The 25052-nt window shown below is 39.0% G+C and overlaps 1 protein-coding gene and 1 long non-coding RNA gene across 3 annotated transcripts in view; one reads left to right on the top strand and one right to left on the bottom strand.

Annotated features, from left to right (window-relative positions):
* Positions 1-25052, top strand: part of vegfc (vascular endothelial growth factor C) — an 80309-nt gene that overhangs the window by 18955 nt on the left and 36302 nt on the right. The window lies entirely within an intron of this gene.
* Positions 18885-20368, bottom strand: LOC111947444. The gene is made up of 2 exons (XR_002873287.1): positions 19961-20368; positions 18885-19602 (listed from the first exon to the last, which is right to left on the bottom strand). It is a non-coding gene; the product is annotated as an uncharacterized LOC111947444 (long non-coding RNA).

Below are 25052 nucleotides of genomic sequence, written 5' to 3'. Positions count from 1 at the left end.
GAACAACCAGTAACGTGTCTTGGGTGTTATTTTGTCGGTAAAACGAGTTTTAAAATGTGCATTCATTGAGATGTTTCATTTGTTGTATGGTTAACACTTACATTTTTTTTTCACAATATAAGAAAAATCTAAAATAACCATATTTTTAGAATGTAAAGTACACATATGTTCTCAGACAAATTATATGGTCAAAAATGTCGTAAGGCCATTAATAAACCCTAAAGACATACATTCCTCTTCCTCTGAAGCAGTTTTAGTTTCTATTTCTTGAAAAAAAAAAAAAAATATTTTTTTTGCTCCCATTTTTAGAAGAGGATAGCTTCTTGAAGATTTGAGACAGGAGCATGTTTAGTCCTCAGGGCCTCTTGGTAATAATGCAGACCTCTGTGACTCTCTTTGCTCTTTGAACTCTGAGTATGCGAGCGTTCATTCAGGGAGTTTTGACATGTGAAGGTTAACCAGTTGGTGCTGGACCCTTCAAAGTCTGACCTGCAGACCTCACTGCTTGACACGCTGTGTTTCAGGCTGCATGGCACTGAATGGGAGGTGTGGGGGAGCAGGAAAGTGAGTGAATGTGGTGTGGGTGGGTGGGTGAGTGGGGGGTCCTGTCATTGAGGCCTGAATGCACACTGAGGGAAGATTTTCACAGCTGAGAGGAAAGGAGGTTGGTCCTCAAGAAAACTCTTGAAGTGTAGCAGATTATGAACTGAAAACTCTAGCAGCTGCTATGTGTGGTAAAAGTAACTGGAGAGACTGAATATTTCACCTTTGTTGATAAAGAGAGATGACTAAAGCTTTCACTTGATGGAAACAAATGTACATGTTAATATTTCTAATAATTTTACATTACAAAAAAGCCATTCAAATGTGTGCTGTTAATTTTGGATTATTAATAAAAGGGAAGAACAATTTCTTACTTATTAATAAACACTGTTTTACTTGCTTATGCAGTGTTTAGGGATTTACTTTAACAACAAATTGATTTATATGATAATTTGTAGTTGCCGATACAATTCATATTAGATATTGAACAATCATACAATCCGATTTGATCTGATTTACTTGTGACTCAGAGATAAATACCTGGGGACTGAACAGTGTGGGTGAAGTTTTCCAGATTCCTTGTATTTCTTGCAAGATATTCAAATGTAAATTAAATGTAAACAAAAAACAAGTAAACAAGAAATGATGTAAATCCATTCACATTTTAGTTTCCTAAACTTCAGCCTACTGTTGTTTTTTTCACATCAAAATAATACAAACAGAACATTATTAAAACATTCTACCTAAGGTCACGTATCTACAAAATTTAAAGTGTTTCCAGACATTAGACTGGAATGATGGACTGATCTTTTTTTGCTGTCATCACATTTGTGTTGTCCACTGTGATGGCACTTGGTTGTTTTTACCTTTTAGTAAAATCAAACCAAATGGTATTTTCCAAGATTGATTATAATTGATTTATTTCATTCTGAAACAATTTTATAATATATAGAACAATTTGATTAACAATTTGCCTCAGACAGATCGATCTGGTTGGATTGTAGGAATAGAAATCGATTCATCAATAAAGTGGATTAATTGGTATTGCTTTTGTTTTCCTCTGATCACTTCAGTTTATTTCTGTTCTGATTTCTTTGTTTTTAAAGATAAAGTTTGTCTGAGGGCCAAACTCAAAATTATGGTCAGTGATGCTGGAAGCCAAAACTTTGATTTAAAAGGTAAAGTCTGAAGTCAAACGTGAGGCCATTTTTAAAACTCAAACTAAGTTTTTTCACAGAGTTGCCCAAACCAAGTCGCACATCTCAATCTTATTGCTGAAATCAAATAAGGAAAATTTTGTAGTGTTTACTAAGAAGAGTTGAATATATGGCAAAAACTAAGGGGAGCTGTCAGAATAGGAATTAAAGGTTACCTGATTTATCTTCATTTCAACATAGTTGAGTTTTTTTCTAAGGTGTGAATGCACTGTCGTCCAAAATTCATCACCAACTATGTTCTCCCTTAAATTAGTTTCTGAATAAGGTAAGAAAAAAAACAGCGAAAAAAACTCTTTCATGCTGAACATTGAACTCTTCCCCAATCTCGGGTCACTGCTCTCTGGAGTAGGAAATCTCCGCTATCCTGTTTTATTTATTTTTTTTTTTACCCTCATTTCAATGTCCAAGAATGTCAGTCAGTTATATTGATTTATTTAAATAGATCTCGCAAAAAGCAGGTCATACATAAAGAAGAACCTTTGAAAGCATTTTAATTTTTTTATGTTGAACCAAAAAGAAGGAAATATCAGTTAGGTTTATGTAAAAAAAAAAAAAAAAAAGCTTTAAAGCTTTTCACATGCAAAACATCTGATTTCAATCGTCAGCCCTGCATTTGTGATGTAGAAGCTCTTTCCTTTTCCATAGCGGGTTCATACTAACGGTGTGAGCCACTCCGTGTTTACAGCAGAGAGTCCGTTAAAGTCCATAGTGGCATTAGTGATGTAAACTCTGAGTGTGTGTGCGTCTGTGTCCAACGCAGACATGCGATCAAACACTAGACTGTTAGGCAAACACAGCTATGATGAATTTTTAACTCAAACACACACACAGAGAAAGAGACACAAACTACTGGGTCTTGGTGAGACCACCAAGCTCATGCTTTGTTTGGCTGAGAAAAATTATGTTTTTTTTTTTTTTTACTTTACCATAAGTATGTTCCATACTGGACGCCTCCTACAGTTGCTCGAAAACATTTAAACTCAAGTGTAGAATCTATAGCTATTCGGTTTTGTTCTTTCTCCTGAAACAAAAAAAAATCAAACTGTTTTTCTAAAGTGAATAAAATATTGGAAACGTAATGCTTCATTTGTAGATCTCAGATGGAAACAACATTTTTCAAGCACTTAGAAGAAAACAATAAAATCAAGCTTAGAATTTAAGCTGCAACTGCCTTAAATGGTCCTTGCCTTAGTCTGTGCTAACTGCATGTCCCCCACGACATAGACAAATGTTGAATCAAGCTGCTGCTGTCCCAACGCCTGGAGAAAGGTCTTCACACAGAGTATTGTCTGGTACCTCTCACTTTGTCTATGGCCTCTAAAAGGCAACAAGTCCATAGGAAAACAAAAGTGCACTAGTTTTCAAATGATAAAATCAAGGCCAGCTTTTAACTGTTCCTCAGCTATTTGTTGTTTCTGTGCCAAAAATGTTGATAGTATTTAATGCATAATTATAGAAAGTTTATTGTAAAACAAAAAACTTATGCAGAGATAATACTTTTTTTTAAAACTGCCATCTTTTAAGTGTGTTCTAATTTGTGATCTTCGAGTAAGACATCAGATCTGATTATTATCTAATTACTTCCAGTTATCATGTAAACAGGCTCACTGTCGTTTTGACAAAGGTCATGAATGCGTTCGGATGGCTGTGATTGTCCAACATGTCCATGAACAAAAAACAAATGTTTCTTCTTTAGAGTCTTTCGAAAAAATGCTCAATAAAAATAACAGTAAAAATCTACCGTACCAACATTTTAAAAACATCACTCACAACTTTTATGACTTAATCATCTCAGCTTATCATTATTATGGTTTCTGCCATGAACTGTCAAACGGCCTGGGTGTGCCAGCATGTGTTTATGAGGTTCAAAAAGGCAGAGAGTCTGTATAAACACAGTAAATGACATATAAAATATGTTAAAAAATGAAAACACAGAAGCATGAAAGCAGCTCGTGACTGCTGTCCCACTTCCCAGCTGCTCTCTATTTTAGTTCTACATTATCTAACCACACAGTCTCCAGCAATAATACAGCTATAACCAAGAAAAAATAAAATCATAGTGGATTTAGAGTTAAGAAAAGTGGATAAAGTGGAACTGTAAAATTAGAGATGTCACAAGTTATTCTGCAGGAAATGTTGCGGATCATTTCTGTTCTAGGAGAAACTTTTGCAAAAACATTCAACTAAAATTAAATCATCTAAAGCCTGCCATACTAGCGCAGAATATCGTCGAAATAAATCCACATGTAAATATTTTATTGAATTTACAAATAGTTTGGCCAAAGATTTTGGGACTTTCTGATCTCAGGGTAAGTGTTAGTGACTGTCACACAGGACATTGGTGAATTGTCAACGTGCTCCGACGCTTTAAGTAAGGAAATGTCTTTTCTTTGACTGGCTGTGTATTTTTTTTACATCTGAGAGATCTTTTCCACATGGGGTGCACGTCTGAGTGTTTTACCATGTGTCCCTTTGGCTTCAACTCTCTAGCAGTGTTTCACAGGCTCTGCCTCATGTTTGGAAACTCCCGGTAGTTGGCTATTTGTGCTGTTGTCAAATCTTCTGCATAAGGCTTTTTTCCCTATCAGTTTTTTCTTGTTGAGCCAGTTTTGTTGCTGAAATGATCAAAACGCTGAGAAAAAAATGACAACAATGTGCAGGAAAAATTGCCTTCTATTAACATTTCAAATACTGACGAGTTAATGATGGTTATGTATTATTTTGCAGTTTAATGCGGGTTCAAATCCCATGCTTGACTTTCATTGTGTCACTGGGAAAGACGCAAAATTCCATTAAAATTTGTACGTCAAACTGGATTAAAGCAACTGTCAATGATTAAATGTAATGTTTCTGGTTTATGTCATTTGACTCCGCAACATTTTAGCTTACAGGCTTTGTCCGCTACTTTCCCACAGGTGCAAAGACCCACAATGACAACTGACCAGCCTTTAGTACATACCATCACCAAAACTCACCATTTCGAAACTGCAATCTGACCGTGCTCCCTAAAAATCACAAACTAAAGGAGCTACTTATTATCCAAAAAAAGAGCCAGAGTCTTGGGATACAGTTGCTCAATCTTTCCCAGATTCTTAAAGTGAGATAAAGCCACTATGGATCACAAGCTCAGTCAAACCGAAGACATAAAGGCCCCAGACAGGGCGGCTGAGTGTTAGATACTGACATCACACAGCTGAGCTGGGCTCTCTGGTTTCAAACTGTAGGAGTCTCATAATCATCAATGTCACCTCTGACATCTGTACAGCCGTCTGACAGTCGTCTGACAGCTGTCTGGCTCCTCACATGATCCTTTTGTGTTTACACTCGTATCAAAGCTGCTGCTCTCTGCTGGCTTCAGCAGCTTGTTATTCCAGTTGCGGTCGATTGAGTCAAACTTGTATTGCAACAGAGTTAATCTACTGTGGAATCAAAGCGAGGTAAGTGATTTATGAGGTGGCAATGTTTTCCTACTCAGCATTTAGTCCTCTGTTTCAGTTCAGATCAAGCCTCTTTCAGCGGTTTTACTTGTTTCTAATTGATTTGGCTTGGATAATAGGTTTGAAATAAAAATATAGTTCGTATTCCTGATTCCAATGATCCAACTGAGAGGCAAGTGGAAGAGCTACACTTTCTACTCATCTTATGTTCCAATATTAAACTTAAAAGCCGGCGTCAGGCATTAAGTAAGCTGTAAAACGAAAATTGAATGTGGCCGGAATGTTCCACAGTTTGACCTTGAAGTGAAAACTCGGGGACTTGCTTTTCCCGGGAAGACTGGCACTTAAATGTTATGCAGTTGTAAAATGTTTTCAATGAATTTACAACCTTTTCCAGCCTAAAGTGAGGTAAGAACTGATGGGATTAAGCTGAATGCTTTTGAGCTACAAACTACAAGAATACGTCTTGTAGAAGCGTTACGTTTGGTCGAAACGCTGACACAATGTTTCCTATATATCATGGGAAAATGTGTTCATTGTTAAGTATTTGCAAATGATGGTTGGCAGTCAATATAAAAACCTTGGTCTAGATTTTCTTTTTCGTTTTTCTATATACAACACCAGCAGAAGTTTGTTTTTAATATATAGTATTAGAATTTGCTATTAGCAGCTAATTCAGATTAGAGACCAACTGATGTGTTTTTTTTCAAGGGCAATACTAATTGATTATAGTCAAGAAGGCAGATAACTAATAATTGGAGTCAATATTCATTTGCAGTAAAAGTGAAGATATTGGCATCACATATTAAATTAATACAAACAACAACAATGAACTTTGTTTATATAAAAAACAAAAAAGCACATATATAGCTCCTAGACGTGCAGGGGGTAACAGACTCAACAGCAGCTTTTATCAGTTTTTAAAAAGAAAGTTCCCTGATTTTTTTAAATAGTAAATAAAACAAATTTCAGCATAAATTAAATGACTTCTTTTTGTGATAAATTGAAACAAAAACAAAAAGTGTAAGCCCTGTAGCACCTCCTTTCAGGTCAAATAAATAAATAAATCAATAAATGAATAAATAAATAAATATTTCCCTGAAGTTTCATCAAGTAAAAAAAAAGTTAAATACAATTTGAAAAAAAGGTGACTGTTAAATCATCAAAAGTCCCAGTTAAGCAGCAGAAGATTTTGGAGCATAAAAAGCAAAGTTCTTCTGCATGTTATTCAACAAAATGACTCAAAATGCTCTCATGCAGGACTGAGGAGGGTGGGTGCCTCTTTCTCAGTATAGGGGTGACAAACATTCTTTTTTTTTTTAACGCACGATTAACAGCGTAAAGTTGTTTGCGTTAACGCGTTTTTGACTTGTTAAAAGTGACCACCCCAGTTGCTAGTAGTGTGACACGCAGAAACCTGAGATGTTTGTTATTATTTTAGGAGGATTTTTTTGTATTTACATATCTTCAGGACATCCGTAAACCCTCCCGGACAAGCCCCCAATTTGTTACGATTGGCTCTTGATTGTAACAAAGAAGAGGGGAGATGGAGCAGATTTTAGCACTCACAATGTGTTTAAAAGAATAAACGATAATAAACCACATAATAACAGGTGGTGTCTGTGAAGGTGTTGTGTCGGATGAGTGCGTGAGTGGATGTTTTTGGATGGAGTAATAACCCAACCAAAAAAACATCTGAAGAGTGCATGCAGGGGAGAGAATGAGAAGCCTATTGACCTGGAGCAGTGCTTTAGCATAGACGTGGAAACAGCAGGAAGACCAGAAATCTGAAGAGCTCCTTCGGCAGATCTTTTATCTGTCATCTAATTTTCAAACACCTGCACCTGTGCAGGAGGAGAAAAAGGGGAGACACCAGAAACACACCCAGGGCCGTACACCCTCCAGAGCTACATGAAAAAACGTTTCTGTTCACCGTGCTTGAGGACTCTCAGACAGAGGTGTAGCTTCATCTGAGCCAAATTAACCAGTGTAACCCTTGTGCTATCTTAGATGACCCCACCCTTGCATTGACGTGTTCTCGCTACCGGGACAAAGGTGGATAAAGGTGGAAAGATTTCATGGAATCCATGGACACCAGTGAAGATCACAAATCATTGAAGAAAAAAGGTTCAACACACTGTCTAGTGGGTCTAGATGACCCAACTTCCAATATTAACGTGCCTAAGATAGCACAGGGTTAAAATCGGCCTGTGGGATTAAAAAGCAGCCAATGCCAATATAAGTCAAAATATCAAATATTGGCGCAGATAATCGGTCGACCCCTTACACAGATATGAATACAGCTAGATACAGAACAGTCCTGCAAAGCCTATAGATTTACTGGGGAATCCAATTCACTGTGTTACCTTCAGAAAAACAGAGTGGATCCAAAAGATAAAAACGACTAGCTAAAATAATAATATTCTATTTATTTTATTGAGAAACATCCACAAGTTTACATCCTCTTCATTTGATTGCCCTTCTTCAGTACAATATGTGCATCTGAATTTAGTCCGAAACAACCAACGTCGGCTTTCAGAGTAAGCTATTATATTTTTATGTCACAATGCAGTTAGATTTGTGAGGTGACGACTATACTGACACTTTTTTACTATTTTAAGCCTTCGTCTGTCTAGGAAGCTGGGGCAACATTAAAAAGCTTTTTTTTTTAGTGTTGTAGTTGTCATTGTTAGCTTTTTTATGAGCATGCAGGGCAAACGCCACAGAAACCTCTAAAGTAATTCCATTGCACATAAACAAAAATGTATGTGTCATGTTACAAACACACTTTAACACAGAGGGAACTGTTTCATGAAGGAAATGGAGTGTTTGCTTCACTGTCTGTTTGGAAAAACCTCTAACACAAAGGCCAGTGTGTGTGCTCTGGTGTGATACGGCCTCACTTGCTTCAAACAAACTCTTCCTGATTGTGTGAATGTAAAAATTGATGATTATCAAAAATAGCACAATGGCTTACAAATAGCCGCAGTGAAGGACAGGAAGTAAGATAACATTCACATAAAACTGCCATCCATTTGTCATACTGCTGCGTCTTTTTTGGTGTGTCATGTGAAGATAAATATTGCTCACGTTTGGTTAAAATAACGAAGATGTGAAGTCATGTCTGACTGACCGCCGAGCCACAGATCGATCATCCTGCATCAGTGGCGTGTTAAAAAATCCCAATGGGAAATGAAACTGAACTTAATAGCTGTTATGTCTGCATTTAAGTTCACAAAAGTCTGTAGGAGCCATGCTATGGGTGGTGAAGCAACAAGTAGGTCGTTTATTTTACACACTGGCCATGCTTTGGAGACCCCCTTCATCATAAGTTTGTTATAGTATACCCTTAATGAACAGTTTGCAATCATCAAATGGATTTATCAGTGGTTAGTCTTTACATTCAGCTGGGACATTTCATCTCTCACTTCTCCTGAATAACATAGTTTTAGGACAACATTAGGCTCTCAGTCTGAGATGTCAACTTTGTTTTGGCTAATCTGCATCTGGCACCATGACTGCATAGTTCAGTTCACGGCCTTTGCTATGCGTTTCTATAAACCACTTGTGACTCATGTAATCGAATTTGCTCCTATAGAAATATTATTGCTGTCTTTGGGCAGCAAATTCGAGCTAAATTGGGATATAAGGGTTAGATCGGCAAGAAAAAAAAGTATTCAATGTTAACCTGGATTTATTGTTTGACACTACTTAAATTACTGATTTTAGAGACCCACTCCAATGAAAAGTTCTGTATTTATATAAGAATGTATTTCTTTACTCAAATTGTTGTGAATCAGGAGCAGACTAAAATAATGCTGTTTGAAAAAGCGTGTAGCAATGACGCAAGTGTTACAGTCAGCGGGCCACAAGCCCTTGGCTCCACTCCATTCCGTTGCATCTACTGGTACATAACTAGATTCATATACGTCCTGGTTTTCCTCGTCAGAACTGGCATCTGGCTCTGTTTGGCTGTAAACATCTCTGATATTGCGCGCTATTTTTGTTGCAGCTGTAATGTTAGGTTGGAGTTGTGAGGGGCTGTAAGCTCACAGGAGAGCGTGTAAACAGAGGAATGATGGCACATGAGGGCGGGCTTACTTCACTCAAAAAAAAAGAAATTACCAGCCAATTAAGTTAACGAAAAAGTAACTTGTCATTTCAACCAGAAAATTTTATGTTTGTAAATCTTATGTGAATGAATCATGTCGATTGTACATAAAAATAATCCATTTAAAAGTTACTAATTTCAATCATGTTGATCCAACATGATACCATTAAATGGGATGCATTAGTAATTGCAAGGAATTGTGGGATACCATTTTCTTTGTCTATCTGGGCAGATTGGGGTCTAAGTGTGAGTTTTTGTCCATGGGTTTTATTGTTTAGCTGTTTTACTCTGTTTTAACTAGTGATTTAAACTGTTATGTTTATTTTTTTTTTTGCACCATGAGTTAAAGTTTGGTAGAGGATGAAGACCAACCCCCTTGTGTGGCAAACTGTTAATGTTCCAATACTTAACACAGAGTTCGCGGTAATTGAGCTCCTGTCTTGTGATGTGGGACTTTACTGGGTAATTCATGTCTTTGATGTGAAAATTAAAAGACCCATTGGTTGTAACTTTGGAACAACATATCAATTACAGATGAATAAATAAAATTAAAGAAATAAATAGAAATTCAAGTTAAATAAACTTAATTTACTTAGGTGTGACCAATTGAAGTGATTCAATAAATTGGATCAACTTTTTTCTTTTTAGAGTGAGCAACAATATCAATTTAAAGTTGGGTGCAACTGCTCTATTTAAATTGAATCAACTTAAATTTATTAGTTTGAACCTAAATACATTAAGTTGACCCAACCTAAATAAATTAAGTAGGACCAACATGATTCATTTTTGTTCAAGTAACGCAATCTAATCATGCGGAAATCCTTTCCATAATTTTTTTATGTTCATTCAAAGTGAATGTTTTTTGAGTGTTGGCCTAAACAGTCCTGCCCACAACTCAGAGGCAAATTTCTGATGTACTACTGTCGCTCTGCTAGAAAACAATAGTTTTTTGTTGCTGTTTTTTTTAATGGCAAAATCCTAATTAAAAGACCACTGGGGCCACTTTTAAAACAGATCTAAAGATAATTGGAATGCGACTTTATAACCATTTTTTTATCATGCAGATTGTCCCAGTAAATATTTATTGTTTTTCTTAAATACATAATTAATGTATAAAAAGCAGAGTCTTAAGTGAGGAGGTAAAAAGAGGGAGTGAAATGATATTTTTAAAGTGAAAAAAAAGTTCCAGAGCTGGAGAGCAGAACAACTGAAAGCTCTGCTCCTCCCAGCGGTGAGACAAGTGTGTGCAACTGACAAATGAATAGAGAAGGAGTATAGAAGAGAATGGGTGGGAGTGCAAATGTGGAGGATATCTGAGAGATGAGGAGGAGTAAAGGTCATTCATAACTTTGAAAGTTAGCTAAATGAGCTGCTGGAGAACCACAGCTATATACGAATAGAGGGGATTTTAAGTGATGAAATGGGCAGCTGATATCTGAACCAACTGAAGCTTATGGACATGTAGCACCTATGCTATTAGGCAGAGGTAGTCAGGCTACTGGACCAAATATAGGTTCGCACGGAGTGGTGTGTATTGAATAAAAGAGCCAAGAGTCAATATAAAGGTAGAATGGAAAAAGCCGGCAGTTTACTGAACAATTGACAAACAACAATAAACATACAAATTTGGTTCTTAAGTAATGTTAAGACACCTTTTCAACACCCTTTATGTTGTTTTTTTCCTTTACTTTTTCTGTTAAAGTTCAAATAAAAGGTTTTGTTCAAGTTAATTTCAGTTTCAATCTATTTTATTTAAAGATGACCGGTCATTTGGTTTAAAGGGATTTTAGTTACAGAACTAAATTTATTTAACTTAAATTTAGTTTAAGCTTTCTTTTGAGTTCACTATATTTACCCTTTTCACTTTTTTGTAAATCAGTTTTGTCACTTTAAATTTACACCAAAAGTATCCTTTAAAGTTACAAAATATCAGATATCAAACAAAAGACAATTCAATATGCAAAGCAAACAAAGAACTGTTTTTCTAAATGTCCAATTGCTTAGCAAAAGCCTTTAAAGTTTGTTAGCAGACGTATCCAGTTTTGGTAGTGCTCCTTTAAAGTATATTGGATCCACAGTTAGTGTTCAATCTCCTACCGCGACCTTGGCAGAGATTTTGTAGTAGTGAGGAAAAGTAAAGGACCACGTGATGCTCTACAGGCAGTCCGGATTATCGTGCTCCTTGGGTAGGCTCGCCATCCATGGATCAGGAGAAGTCCAGAACGATCCGGTCCGGAACCGTCTCCCAATTACTCTCGGGGGGACTCAAAAACCTGGCCTGCAGGACAGGCCATAAAAATAATTTTAGTCCATATGCAAAATAAAACCACTCCAAAATGAAAGCGGAGCCGCACTAGAAGGCTACGTGACTCTTTAGAAACTTAAAATGGCGGCTGCTCTTTTTTCTTTTTCATACATCCAACTCTACTTGCAAAATTAGCTTCTTTTCACACAAAATATACCCAAAATACATCAAATAAAATACATTCATGTTTCGAAGTGTCAAAGAAAATTATAAATAACTCAAAAGTACTGTTTTGTCATCTTTTCACAACTTAAATTGGTCTCAACTGGGCTCGCCTCATCACGGCAAAACCCACGCCACAAAAGTAGGCAAAATACAAAACAAAACTCACCAAAACTCGTCTGGTAATGGCATAAAATCTTATTTGGCTCACACCCCTCTTCCGGTCTGGCTAGACAACAGGTTTGCACCGTTATTTTAGTTTTTCACCGTAGTTTTTCAGCTAATGGCTACTCTCCTGCGCGTGCTTGCTGTCTCTGCCCTAAACAGGCCTATCTCTCCGCTACGCAACGCACAGGTTGGGGAGGGCTCTTGAAAAACTTTAAACTTTATCGACAACAAAAACAATTTCTCTTTTTAAACAAAAATAGTAATAAAACCTATAAATTATTAATGTTAATACTATTTATATTTTTATCCTCACAACTTTTAGCTGTTTTTATCATGTTGTTTATTAATATTTATTGACCTTTTTATATCATTGTAAAATGCTCTATTATTACTGATTGTATCTGTAACGGGGGTTACATCCTCCCCTCCTTTTCTCATGCACGTCCTCGTACATGTTTCACACAGTTTCTATCTTTAACATCTTGGGAGCATTTAAAGAGTCAGTGAATGCTACTGCTAAGCTTTGAAATAGAGACTGGACTACAGTGACGAGTGGGTTACCTAGTTCAGGATAGGTCAGTCTCTGAGCAGGTTCCCTATGTCTGTTTGAACGTCTTAGGGGATCAGTGATGGTGTCATTAGTGTCAGTGGCTTCTGGGCACTGGTCTGTGTCAGCGACAATCTCTATGGGCATGTCAGAAATGTCTTTGGTTTGGCTGTCTGTTTCAGGGGACTTTTCAGGATCTACTTGAGGTAGGTTTTCTTCTTCAGGGTAAGTATCGACTTGGATATCTCCGTCAGTTTCGATTGGATTCTCTTCAGGTAAGTTTCTTTCTACAGGTTCGGTTAAGGACTCTTCTGGTGGGTTTGTCTCACTTGGTAAGTATGTCTCATCTGATAGTTGTTGACTCTCTTTAGCTTCAGCAGCTTTGGTTGTTTCCACTGGCGTTTCAGGGTTCTCTGTGTCAGGTGGGATGTAGGGACTTTTGGTTTCCACTACTAGATCATGATAATCGTAGTAATAGCCAGGATCAGAATCTTCACAATCGGACCCTTGTTCAACACTTTCTGTTTGTTGGCGTGTTTTGGGTCGCCTTGGTTTGTCTTTCACAATTTGTTCTGCTTCCTCTGGGCTAGCAGGAAGGAAACCGCATGGCAATAACAGGTCACGATGAAGGGTTCTTTGAGGACCGTCTCTTGTCTCTGGTTTAACAACATAGACAGGGAGGTTGTTTGATTGTTTCACAATGATGTAAACTTCAGGTTCCCAGCGGTCGGCTAACTTATGCTTGCCTCGCATACGAAGGTTTCTCACGAGCACTCTGTCGCCTTCCTTCAAGGTGGACTCAACAATGCATTTATCAAATCTTGCTTTGTTGCGACTGGCCGATTTCTTTGCCATTTCAGTTGCTATTTTGTAGCTGGATTCGAGGCTTGACTTGAGGTTGCGAACGTACTCTGAGTGGGAACTTGGCTGATGGTCGACTGGCAGACCGAACGCGAGGTCGACGGGTAGCCGGGGCTGTCGGCCAAACATTAGTTCATATGGGGTAAACCCCGTCACCTCATTCTTTGTACAATTATAAGCATGTACTAAGGGTCGGACGTGTTCGCGCCAGTGTGTTTTCTTGTGATTCTCCAGTGTGCCAAGCATGCCGAGGAGGGTCCTGTTGAACCGTTCAACAGGGTTCCCTCTCGGATGGTAAGGAGTAGTTCGTACTTTTCGAATACCAGCCAGCTGACAGAGCTCCTTTATCGTGCGAGACTCGAAGTCCGGACCCTGGTCACTATGAAGTCTCTCGGGAAAACCATAGTGAGAGATGAAGTTTTCCCAGAGGAATCGAGCAACTGTGCGCGCCTTTTGGTTTGGAGTTGGCAAGGCAAGCGCATACTTCGTGAAGTGGTCTGTAATCACTAACACATCCTTCGTGTTGCTCGAATCTGGCTCTAGACTTAGAAAGTCGATGCACACCAACTCTAGTGGACGGGTGACGACAATGTTCACGAGAGGTGCGGCTTTTTCTGGTCGGGCTTTGCGACGTGTGCAACGTTCGCAAGTCTTGACCTTGAGCTCAATGTCTGTGGCCATTTTGGGCCAATAGAATCGCTTTCTCACCAGGTCCCATGTCCTCTCGACACCTAAGTGTCCCATGTCGTCGTGTAAACTTTTCAGGACAAGGGGTCTCAACTCTTGTGGTAGCACGAGTTGATACTGCGTTTGTGCACTTTCTTGTCTGGTACGATAGAGGACTCCGTCTTTAAGGACTAACTTGTTCCACTCTCTTAGCAACAAGCCAAGTTCAGGAAGCTCATTTTTTGCAGTTGGTGGGGGTTTTTCTCCCAACGTTATCTGGTTGACTATTTCTCTGATGCTTGTATCAGCATGTTGTTTTTCTTTCAAGTCTGATGTCGTAAAGTGAGGAATGACTGGCAAACCACCAAGCTGGTCCTCCTCTTCATAGCTTTGGGGGACAGCTTGGGGAGTGAGAGCAAAAGACAGAACCAAAGGATTGTCAGTGATGGACTCTGCTAGTTCGTCTGTGGACTGGTGGACAAAGTGCTTTTCACAGATGGCTTTTATTATGCTCTGGTCAACAAGGTTTGAATGGTGTGTGTCAGGTAGGTGCCTTTGTGTGAACTGTTGGATTCTTTCCAGTTCTTTCTTGGACAGCATGTCGTCTGGTTGTGCGCTATGTGGGCGTCGGGATAGTCCGTCCGCGTCCTGATTTTGTTTTCCTGCCCTGTATTGCAGTTGGAAGTCAAAGGTGGACAGCGCAGCTAACCATCTGTAACTTGTAGCGTCAAGTTTTGCGGTGGTCAAGACGTACGTTAAGGGGTTGCTGTCAGTGATCACAAGGAAAGGGCGTCCGTAAAGGTAATCTTGGAATTTTTCGGTAACTGCCCATTTTAGAGCGAGAAACTCTAACTTGTGTGCAGGGTACTTAGCTTCACACTTTGACAACCCGCGGCTTGCGAAGGCGATCACACGTTTCTGACCTTCTTGTGTTTGGTAGAGGGCTGCCCCCAACCCTGAAGTGCTTGCGTCTGTGTGCAAGGTAAAGGGAAGAGTAGGGTCGGCAAACCCGAGGACTGGGGCACTTGTCAATTTTTCGATGATTTCGTCAAATGCTGTTTGACAGTCCACATTCCATCTTGCTCCAAAAGGATCTTTGGGGTTATGATATTGGGCTGTGCCGGCTTTGGCACTTGTCTTTTTATGCAGAGGTGGATATCCGCTTGTGAGTTGGTTGAGAGGTCGCATGATCTTTGAATAATCCTTTATGAATCTGCGATAGTATCCACAGAATCCTAAGAATGTCCGCAATTCCTTCAAAGTGTTTGGTTTTGGCCAGGTTTTGAGTGACGAGATTTTCTCAGGATCAGTCTCGATTCCTTTTTCTGAGATGATGTGGCCAAGGTACTTTACGGAGCTCTGGAAAAACCTGCACTTTTGTGGCGACAGTTTTAGACCATACTCTTTCAAACGACCCAGGACTTGCAAGAGGCGTTCTTCGTGTTCCTCCAAGGTTGAAGAGAACACTATTAGGTCGTCAAGGAACACAAGGGCTTGTTTCAGGTTGAGCTCTCCCACGCAACGCTCCATGAGCCTCTGGAACGTGCTGGGGGCATTTGTGATTCCTTGAGGCATTCTATTAAACTCAAAGAAACCGAGGGGGCAGACGAAGGCAGTTTTCTGTTTATCGGCCTCCTCCATTTCTATCTGATAGAAGCCTGATTTTAGGTCTAAGACCGAAAACCAGTGTGATCCACTTAAAGCCGAGAAAGACTCCTCGAGATTGGGTAAGGCGTACGAGTCTTTTACAGTCTGCAGATTTAACTTTCTGTAGTCAATGCATAATCTGACATCTCCATTTTTCTTGCGAACGACTACAATCGGGGACGAAAAGGGAGATTCAGACTCGCGAATGACTCCGGCATCGAGGAGCTGTTGCAAGTGGTTGCGTACTGCCTCCAAGTCTTGCGGATGTATCGGCCTGGCCCTGTGTTTGAAAGGTGTAGGGTCGCTGAGAGTGATGTGGTGCTTGATTTTTCCAGTACGACCAAAGTCAAGCTCGTGTTGGGCAAATACCTCTGGCATTGAGTTTAACTTGTCTGTTATTCTTTGTTTCCACTCACTAGAGATGGGGGAATCACCAAAATCAAACTGGAGATTTGACTTGTTCTCAGATTTTGGATTCACTGTTTTATTGTTTGCAGGCTGGACACTTTGGATAGCATGAATCTCTGCAATGATTGTCTTTGGGGTGAGTGTGATGGCATGATCAGATTCGTTCTTGAGGATGACTGGTATGCAGCGAGGGAACTTGGATGGGAGGGTTGCTAACCCATCTTCGACAAAAAGGCCACCAGGTAAAGAGGTGGTTGTTGGCGCCTCAACAGTCACCCATTTTCCAGTTTCTGGTACTCTGCGAGTTATCGATCCTTCCAAAACTTTTGTTTGTCCAGCTCCAATAGTTTCACAATCAGTACTGTGGAGTCTGACTTCACCCAAGCCTGAATTAACGGAGTGTTTTTTTCTGGCTGCAAGTGTTTTGAGAACGACTTTGTACCCATATGGAACTGAATGTTTTTCTTTGGAATCTACAACCAATCCATACTGCTCATACAAGATGTCCAAGGTGTTAGTACCTATCAGCAGCGAAGGTGAGTTGGAGCTTAAGTTGGGAACGATCAAGGCTAGTGTTGGCACTTCAATGTCCGCACCCAATGAACTCTTGGGGAACGTGATGGCAGTTTCGATAAAGCCAAGGTAGGGGACATTCTGGCCGTTCGCTCCTTCCACCTCCAGCAGGTCGTTTAAGCTGTGGACAGGTAAGTGAGACAGTTTTTCTTTGTAGAAGGATTGGGAGATCGTCGTTACTTGCGAGCCCGTGTCTAATAGACAGCTGCACACATGATCGTCAATGGCTACTTGGGCAGTGCACTTCGCTCCAACAAGACCTTTTGGAAGAGAAAGTGACATTTCAGCTTGTGTGTGGAAGTTCAAGACGCGTTTCTTTTTCTTGGGACTCTTTGTCTTTGGCTCAGCTCCAATTTGTCCCACAACTGGAGCCCTCTTTAGTTTAAAAAAGTAGTTTCTTGTCCATTCACTTTGTCCCATGCCATCTGCTTATCTCTTAAGAGTTTCCTTTTTTCATCAACTAGGGGAGAGTTTGGCTCATTTTCACACTGGGGCTTGATGTGCCCGTCCTCCCCACATCTGAAGCAGTACCAGGGCTTTGGACGATTTCTTGGATGAGGTTCTGATTTTTGTTCTGAAGGCTGTGGCTTTGGAGTTTTGAAACTTTCAGGGGGGACTTTTGTCTTGGTCGAGTTTGTGGATTTTGACTTGACTTTACTGTTTGAGTCTTTTTTGTTCTTTAGAGATGCAAGATGGGACTGCAGATTGGCGATCTGCTTCTTGAGGTCTTGTATTTCAGAAAGGGGGTCAACAGTTTTTGATGTATCTCGCTCTGGACTTTGGGACTGAGCGCCTTGGTAGTTGGAAAACACTTTTGGTTTTGTTGTATTCAAGTGCTGTTTCATGCGCGACATTTTCGCTGTGCGCCTTTTCTCAGCAGTCCGGAGCATGAGAAGGAGTTCGGAAAAGTTAGGTGGAATTTGCCTTTTCTGTTCGAGTTGGAGCTCTGCTATTAGCTCATTGTCCCAACAGCCTCTTATGAACTGCTTTAACAGCTGCTTGTCTAGTTCACCAGCAGGAACACCACCTCTTATGAACGTGGTGTTCAGCATGACTTGAAGACGCTGGAGGTAAGACGATGGTGCCTCACCATTATTCTGCACAGTGTTCAAGTATTTGGCAAAGAGGTCGTCTCCATCTTCAACCGTACCGAAGGCAGAGTCGAGTATTTTCAAGTAGGTGGAAGGAGGTGACTCTGTAGGTATGTGCTTTACCAGATCGACAGCAGGTGAAGAGAGACTTTCCAAGAGCCTCCTGGATTTGCATGAATCAGGCTGTCTGGGGTCTTTTAAAAGGAGTTCCACACTCGAGCGCCAGCTTTCATAGTCGACTTCGTTGTTTGGGTGGGGACAGCGCCCTGAAAAGGGTCTCAATCTGAAAGGAGTGTTCATCTGAGCATTGAAGTCTTCAGTTCTCAGCACATGTTCCACTATTACTTTCTGAAGCTCTGGTGGGTTTACTTCAGAAGGTTTGAGAGTGGGTGTCTTAACACTGACCTGCACTCGTGGGGGATTCTCAACTGGAGCTTGGATCAGTGGGTGGACTGGTTCAAGAGTTGGTGGGTTCTCTTGCAGAGGACTGAGAGGAGCATTCGTGTCAGGGACTTGGGGTGAGTCCTGGCGGTCACCTGAGTCATTTTCGTCAGGGTTAACTACTTGGCTTATAGAGGAAAGTTCGTCTCTCAGTAAGTCTGCAAAGTCTTTACCTGTCAGTCTTGCAATGTCTCTCAGTTCAGTCAGGTAAGTCTGAGTAGCTGTCTTGCTAACTACGGGGCTGTAAACTGAGCTTAATGCTTCGACAAGGTAAAGTATGTCAGGTTTGTTCTTGGGTGAGAATCTGTATGGCAGTAAGCTAGATAATGCCTGGACTGGTGCACTGGACGCGTACTCAAGAAAGGACTGCTTGCCCTTTTCTGGACACGGGGGATCTACAGGTACCATTGTCTGAATGGACCCATATTGTTTGAGGAAGTCAAAAAGCTCTTCATCAGATTCAGTGTCAGTTAAACCAGTAATAAGAAATGAGTTCAGTATCTTAACATTAGTTCGTTGCACGGCTTCCATTTTTTGTTCAGTTCTTAGTCAAATTTGAGCTCTGAAAATTATATACGAACCACTCCTGGCTGGCTCGCCAAGAATTTGTAGCACCTATGCTATTAGGCAGAGGTAGTCAGGCTACTGGACCAAATATAGGTTCGCACGGAGTGGTGTGTATTGAATAAAAGAGCCAAGAGTCAATATAAAGGTAGAATGGAAAAAGCCGGCAGTTTACTGAACAATTGACAAACAACAATAAACATACAAATTTGGTTCTTAAGTAATGTTAAGACACCTTTTCAACACCCTTTATGTTGTTTTTTTCCTTTACTTTTTCTGTTAAAGTTCAAATAAAAGGTTTTGTTCAAGTTAATTTCAGTTTCAATCTATTTTAATTAAAGATGACCGGTCATTTGGTTTAAAGGGATTTTAGTTACAGAACTAAATTTATTTAACTTAAATTTAGTTTAAGCTTTCTTTTGAGTTCACTATATTTACCCTTTTCACTTTTTTGTAAATCAGTTTTGTCACTTTAAATTTACACCAAAAGTATCCTTTAAAGTTACAAAATATCAGATATCAAACAAAAGACAATTCAATATGCAAAGCAAACAAAGAACTGTTTTTCTAAATGTCCAATTGCTTAGCAAAATCCTTTAAAGTTTGTTAGCAGACGTATCCAGTTTTGGTAGTGCTCCTTTAAAGTATATTGGATCCACAGTTAGTGTTCAATCTCCTACCGCGACCTTGGCAGAGATTTTGTAGTAGTGAGGAAAAGTAAAGGACCACGTGATGCTCTACAGGCAGTCCGGATTATCGTGCTCCTTGGGTAGGCTCGCCATCCATGGATCAGGAGAAGTCCAGAACGATCCGGTCCGGAACCGTCTCCCAATTACTCTCGGGGGGACTCAAAAACCTGGCCTGCAGGACAGGCCATAAAAATAATTTTAGTCCATATGCAAAATAAAACCACTCCAAAATGAAAGCGGAGCCGCACTAGAAGGCTACGTGACTCTTTAGAAACTTAAAATGGCGGCTGCTCTTTTTTCTTTTTCATACATCCAACTCTACTTGCAAAATTAGCTTCTTTTCACACAAAATATACCCAAAATACATCAAATAAAATACATTCATGTTTCGAAGTGTCAAAGAAAATTATAAATAACTCAAAAGTACTGTTTTGTCATCTTTTCACAACTTAAATTGGTCTCAACTGGGCTCGCCTCATCACGGCAAAACCCACGCCACAAAAGTAGGCAAAATACAAAACAAAACTCACCAAAACTCGTCTGGTAATGGCATAAAATCTTATTTGGCTCACACCCCTCTTCCGGTCTGGCTAGACAACAGGTTTGCACCGTTATTTTAGTTTTTCACCGTAGTTTTTCAGCTAATGGCTACTCTGCTGCGCGTGCTTGCTGTCTCTGCCCTAAACAGGCCTATCTCTCCGCTACGCAACGCACAGGTTGGGGAGGGCTCTTGAAAAACTTTAAACTTTATCGACAACAAAAACAATTTCTCTTTTTAAACAAAAATAGTAATAAAACCTATAAATTATTAATGTTAATACTATTTATATTTTTATCCTCACAACTTTTAGCTGTTTTTATCATGTTGTTTATTAATATTTATTGACCTTTTTATATCATTGTAAAATGCTCTATTATTACTGATTGTATCTGTAACGGGGGTTACAGACACAATTGCAAAAGACAAGAGAAAAGACAAGACTGCGAACATGGAAGGCAGTAGTATGGGGGGGTGGGAGATGATGAAGAAGATAAATGTTACTCAGGTGGAAGTATGCAGACTGGGTAATGGGACTGAAGTGAGATTGAATAGAAAATGTACTGTCAAGGATGACATCCAGCCAGACTCTTAACCAATGGGGGTGGGAGAGAAACAGGGAGGATCTTATGCTGTTAGCTTTGAATTTATGCTATGTTCATTTAATCAATTATTATCCAAGAGTGGATGTCATTTAATGGACATCACTGCATTGGAGAATTGTGCCCAACTGTTACGCAATTGCACCAAAAACAAATACTTAATTTGCTTAAATAATTCAATAAATCTAGGTGAATACCTGAAGTGTGATTATAGTGTTGAATATCTCTATGATTACATTTTTTTTAAAGTAATTACTATATTTACCTATTTTTTAGTGCTGTATGAATAAAACTTAGAGCTCTTCTGAATATGGTGTGAGAATTTACTCCATGTAAGCTTCCCATGTTTGTACTAGACTAGCTTTACTGTCTTCAGGGTCATGGGCTGAGGCTGCAGATATCTGGAGGCAAATTTAGACCGAAACTTGATGCATGTGTGAGCGTAATGCAGGACCTGAACAATACAGGGAAAAAGAAGCAATAAATACCAGATAAGAATTTTGCCAGACAACAAAGGACCAGAACAACATTAATTAGCTCCTGTTATGTCTAATACTGGATGTGCTTTGTCTTTGGGATTCAGGCTTATTTTTTTTGACATTTTTTGACATTTAATCAAGGAAGTTAAAATGGTGGACTATCGACAGGGAATGGGAATTTCTCAGGATTATATCCATGACTTGTAATGTTAAGTAATTTTGAAGTGCCTTTTGGACCAACAAGCATTGTCACAAACATGAGTGTTGTTGCTTCTTCACTTTTTAGTTTCATTCATATTCTAATCAACATTTGTCATAGGAACTCAATTTAGTTAGTTTATAATAATCTGCACTTGATCTGATAAGAGCTCAATTATGGCATTCTGTGAAGAAATACATAAAAAGAAAGAACACCATAGCAGTGGGAATATATACATTTGCTTCTTCTCATTCTCTTTCCATCAACAAATCAAACTCTGCTTGACTTTTTTGATAGTCATATTTTTTATTAATTAATGTGACACGTGTATGTACTGTGTGGATTACTACAACGTCTATTTATGATGAGTAATTATACTGTTAAGAAGATGGCATCTTTAACTAAGACTTTTACATTTTTTTGAAAATTCTAATAATTGTGTTCTTGATAACTGAAATGGGTTTGATATTTATGTTTTGTGTATTTGATTTATTGTATAATTTAATAAATACCTTCAGGACATATAATTATAATAAAAAATAAACCAGTAAATTGAATTAGATTTTTACACATGAACTCTCACCTTAGGTCCTGAAGCACTTTAAATGTTCAGAGTTAAGTCAAAAATCCATTGTGGGGCATCTTTTCAGTATCACCGTCTATGTTTCTGGAATAATTTGCCAAACAGCTATGAGTACTGAAGATGTTTTTAAAATGCTTTAGAATGAACCTTTATGCCTTTTTATCAAAGTTAAAGGTTTTCCAAGCTTTGGCATTGGCTTTTGCTTCAATTGGGAAGTTGGGAGTATTTTGAATGGTGGTTTAAATGGGGGTTTATTTGGTTTTACTCTGTTTTATTTAAAAAAGAAAAGTCCTCCATAAAACAAACTTCAATTGATTTATTGACCTATGTTTACTTCACCCTCCTCCACAAAATTACGAAAATGAGCATTTAGACAGAAAAACATACATACATACTACACACTTGCTTATCAGAGAGAAAACAAAGTCATAATGGGTACTTTGAAAAGTACCCTTCACAGATTTCATGAATATAAATAAATCAACGTACATTAAACAAAGCTTTGAAACTTGCCTGTAAATAAGATAATTCAAGATGTTAAGTTGTACTTTTTAACTTGTAGTGATCTAGTAATTGCAGTATTTTGAAACCTACTTCTATTTGAAGAACTGCAGTACTTGTTCCTTTAGGATTTGCTTCAAGTTGGGGACCTGCCTTTAGCATCTGATCAGTTTATTAGCTTGATGTTTCTTCACAAACTTTTCTCCTCTTTAACTTCTAAGAGGCCATGTCATGTACATTTTGTGCATTTTCCACAAATGAAATTTCTGTTCTTCCTTAACTTGACACATGCCTGATATACTGTACGTAATTTATACGTGTTTCTTGCATTTGTCATTTGTGGAAAATGACAGATCTTTACATCAATTCAGTTTTAATCTGTTCAAAAGTTTGGTTGGTTGAGAATTATGCATTTTATACGCAATTATTCCTTAAATCTTACACAATGGTGGGTGATTTTTGCAAGTTGCATATGCAAATTTGTCTAACAGATTATTCACACATGTACCACTGATGTATAACTTTTATATCGCGAACATGGCGTAAATATCAGAATAAAATAAGTAAGTGACGCTCAAATCACTAATGAATTGGATATAAACAGCACAATTATCACGCACAGTTCACTTTTCTCACTTTTTTCAGGTTCATCTATGTATGGCCAATTTTCATTTCAATTCAATTCAATTTTATTTGTATAGCCCAAAATCACAACAACAGTCGTCTCGATGGGCTTCGAAGTAAACATGAACTCAAAAGGATCATGAATACAAAGAGTTCAATAGGAAAATACTTAACTGAACTAACAAACTGATTAAGCCATACTGGCATCCCTGCCCTTAGACCACCCTTCGCGGTAAGGAAAAACTCCTAAAAAAAACGGATTCCGGAAAAAACGAAGAAACCTCAGGGGTGCCCACATGAAGGAGGGATCCTCCCCCAGGACGGACAGGCGATTTACCAGAACTCTTAGAGAAGAATTACCTTATCTAAGTCTACAACTACATATATAAAGTCCAGCAGACGAGCTTCATCCAGCCGTGGTTGTGGGGACAGTCAAAGGCGCGAGTTGAGCCGGAGACAGGAACCACAGCCAGGTGTAGGAGCAGGAGCAAAGGCGAGGTAGACGGTCAGCAACTGGAGCACGGATGAGCCAACTGGAGTCTGGAAGCACTCCCCAGGAGGGGAGAGGAAAAGAGGGACAATACATGAATCGCACTGCACCAAACAGAGGCATGGAGAACTAAATGATAAATGATGATCAAAAATAGTGAAGAGAGGAAGTGGAGAAGTAGATAAGAAAAGAGGACAGAACCCCGGAGCACCATAGTTACCCCATCTTCAACTTCTAGCAGCCTTTTAAAACAAATAGTTATTGTTATTAAGTTTAATTTAAACACATTAACATTAAATTAAATAATCTCTGAATACTTACTAGTCTGACAATAAGCCTGTCCAAAGAGGAATGTTTTCAGTCTAAAATTGAATGTAGAAACTGAGTCGGCCTCTCTTACATGAGCTGGGAGTTTATTCCATAAAACAGGGGCTTGGTGGCTAAACGCTCTACCTCCAACCGTACTTTTACTAATTCTAGGAACCTCAAGCAGTCCTGCATTTTGCGAGCGAAGTGTTCTCATTGGATGGTAAGGGACTACGAGGTCCTTAATATAGGACGGGGCCATTCCATGTAAGGCCTTATAGGTTAACAGGAGGATCTTGAACTTGATTCTAGAATCAACTGGGAGCCAATGGAGCGAAACCAACACAGGAGTGATGTGATCTCTTCTGCTAGTTCCTGTTAACAATCTAGCTGCTGCGTTCTGAACAAGCTGGAGACTTCTTAAGGAACTCTTAGGACACGCTGGTAACAAAGAGTTACAGTAATCCAGCTTCGACGTAACAAACGCATGGATGAGTTTTTCAGCATCACTCTTAGAAAGCATATTTCTGATCTTAGCAATATTCTTCAGGGGAAAAAAGGGCAGGTCTACACGCCTGAGATATGTGAGCCTTAAATGATAAGTCCTGGTCAAATAAAACCCCAAGGTTTCTAACTGTGGAATTGGGGGCTATATTTTAATCCATGCAATATACACAAAATGTACAGCATGGATGTGTGACGCAGCCTTTAGTTTCTGGTTAATGTCTTGTTTGTGCAATGGACTATGGTCACATCTTCAGAGCACGCCGATGTGTTATTTAAAATATTAAGATTTAAGCATTTTGTTACGTCATTTTAATTTTCATCCACATACAATAAAAGTATATTTGTTTATTGTGTTAATTTCCTTTTAGGCCAGCCTCAAACAAGGGAGACCGATATTGGATGATCTGGCCCCCTCTTTAATCTCTTCCTAAACTGGTTCCTGATCCCCAGGAAAGGAGATGTACTTTAGGAATTACCAGACGGATTTGTTGGAGGATTTTGTTTAAAGTGAAGACTTGTTGACCTATTCTTGTCCCCCATGCTGGACAAATCCAGCAGAAGCCCGACCAAGGTTAAAGCAGAGGGTTAACTTAAGGTCATGTTTGCAACTAATGCCTTAACAATGGTTGAATGGTTGAGGTATTAAACCAATTTTTTAGCATTTTTGTTTCACAATAAACGTTGGCAGGGGCCTGTTTCATGTAAAAGGTGCTTTGGCTTTGTCTATTTATTTTATTTTTTTCAATAAATAAGAGTTTAGTTGTTGTTGCTTGTTATTGAAAAATGAAAAAAA

The sequence above is a fragment of the Oryzias latipes genome, chromosome 1 (genome assembly GCF_002234675.1).
Source record: "Oryzias latipes chromosome 1, ASM223467v1".
Classification (NCBI taxonomy): domain Eukaryota; kingdom Metazoa; phylum Chordata; class Actinopteri; order Beloniformes; family Adrianichthyidae; genus Oryzias; species Oryzias latipes.
The sequence above is the reverse complement of the archived record's forward strand: the minus strand, read 5'-3'. Positions and strand labels throughout refer to the sequence as shown.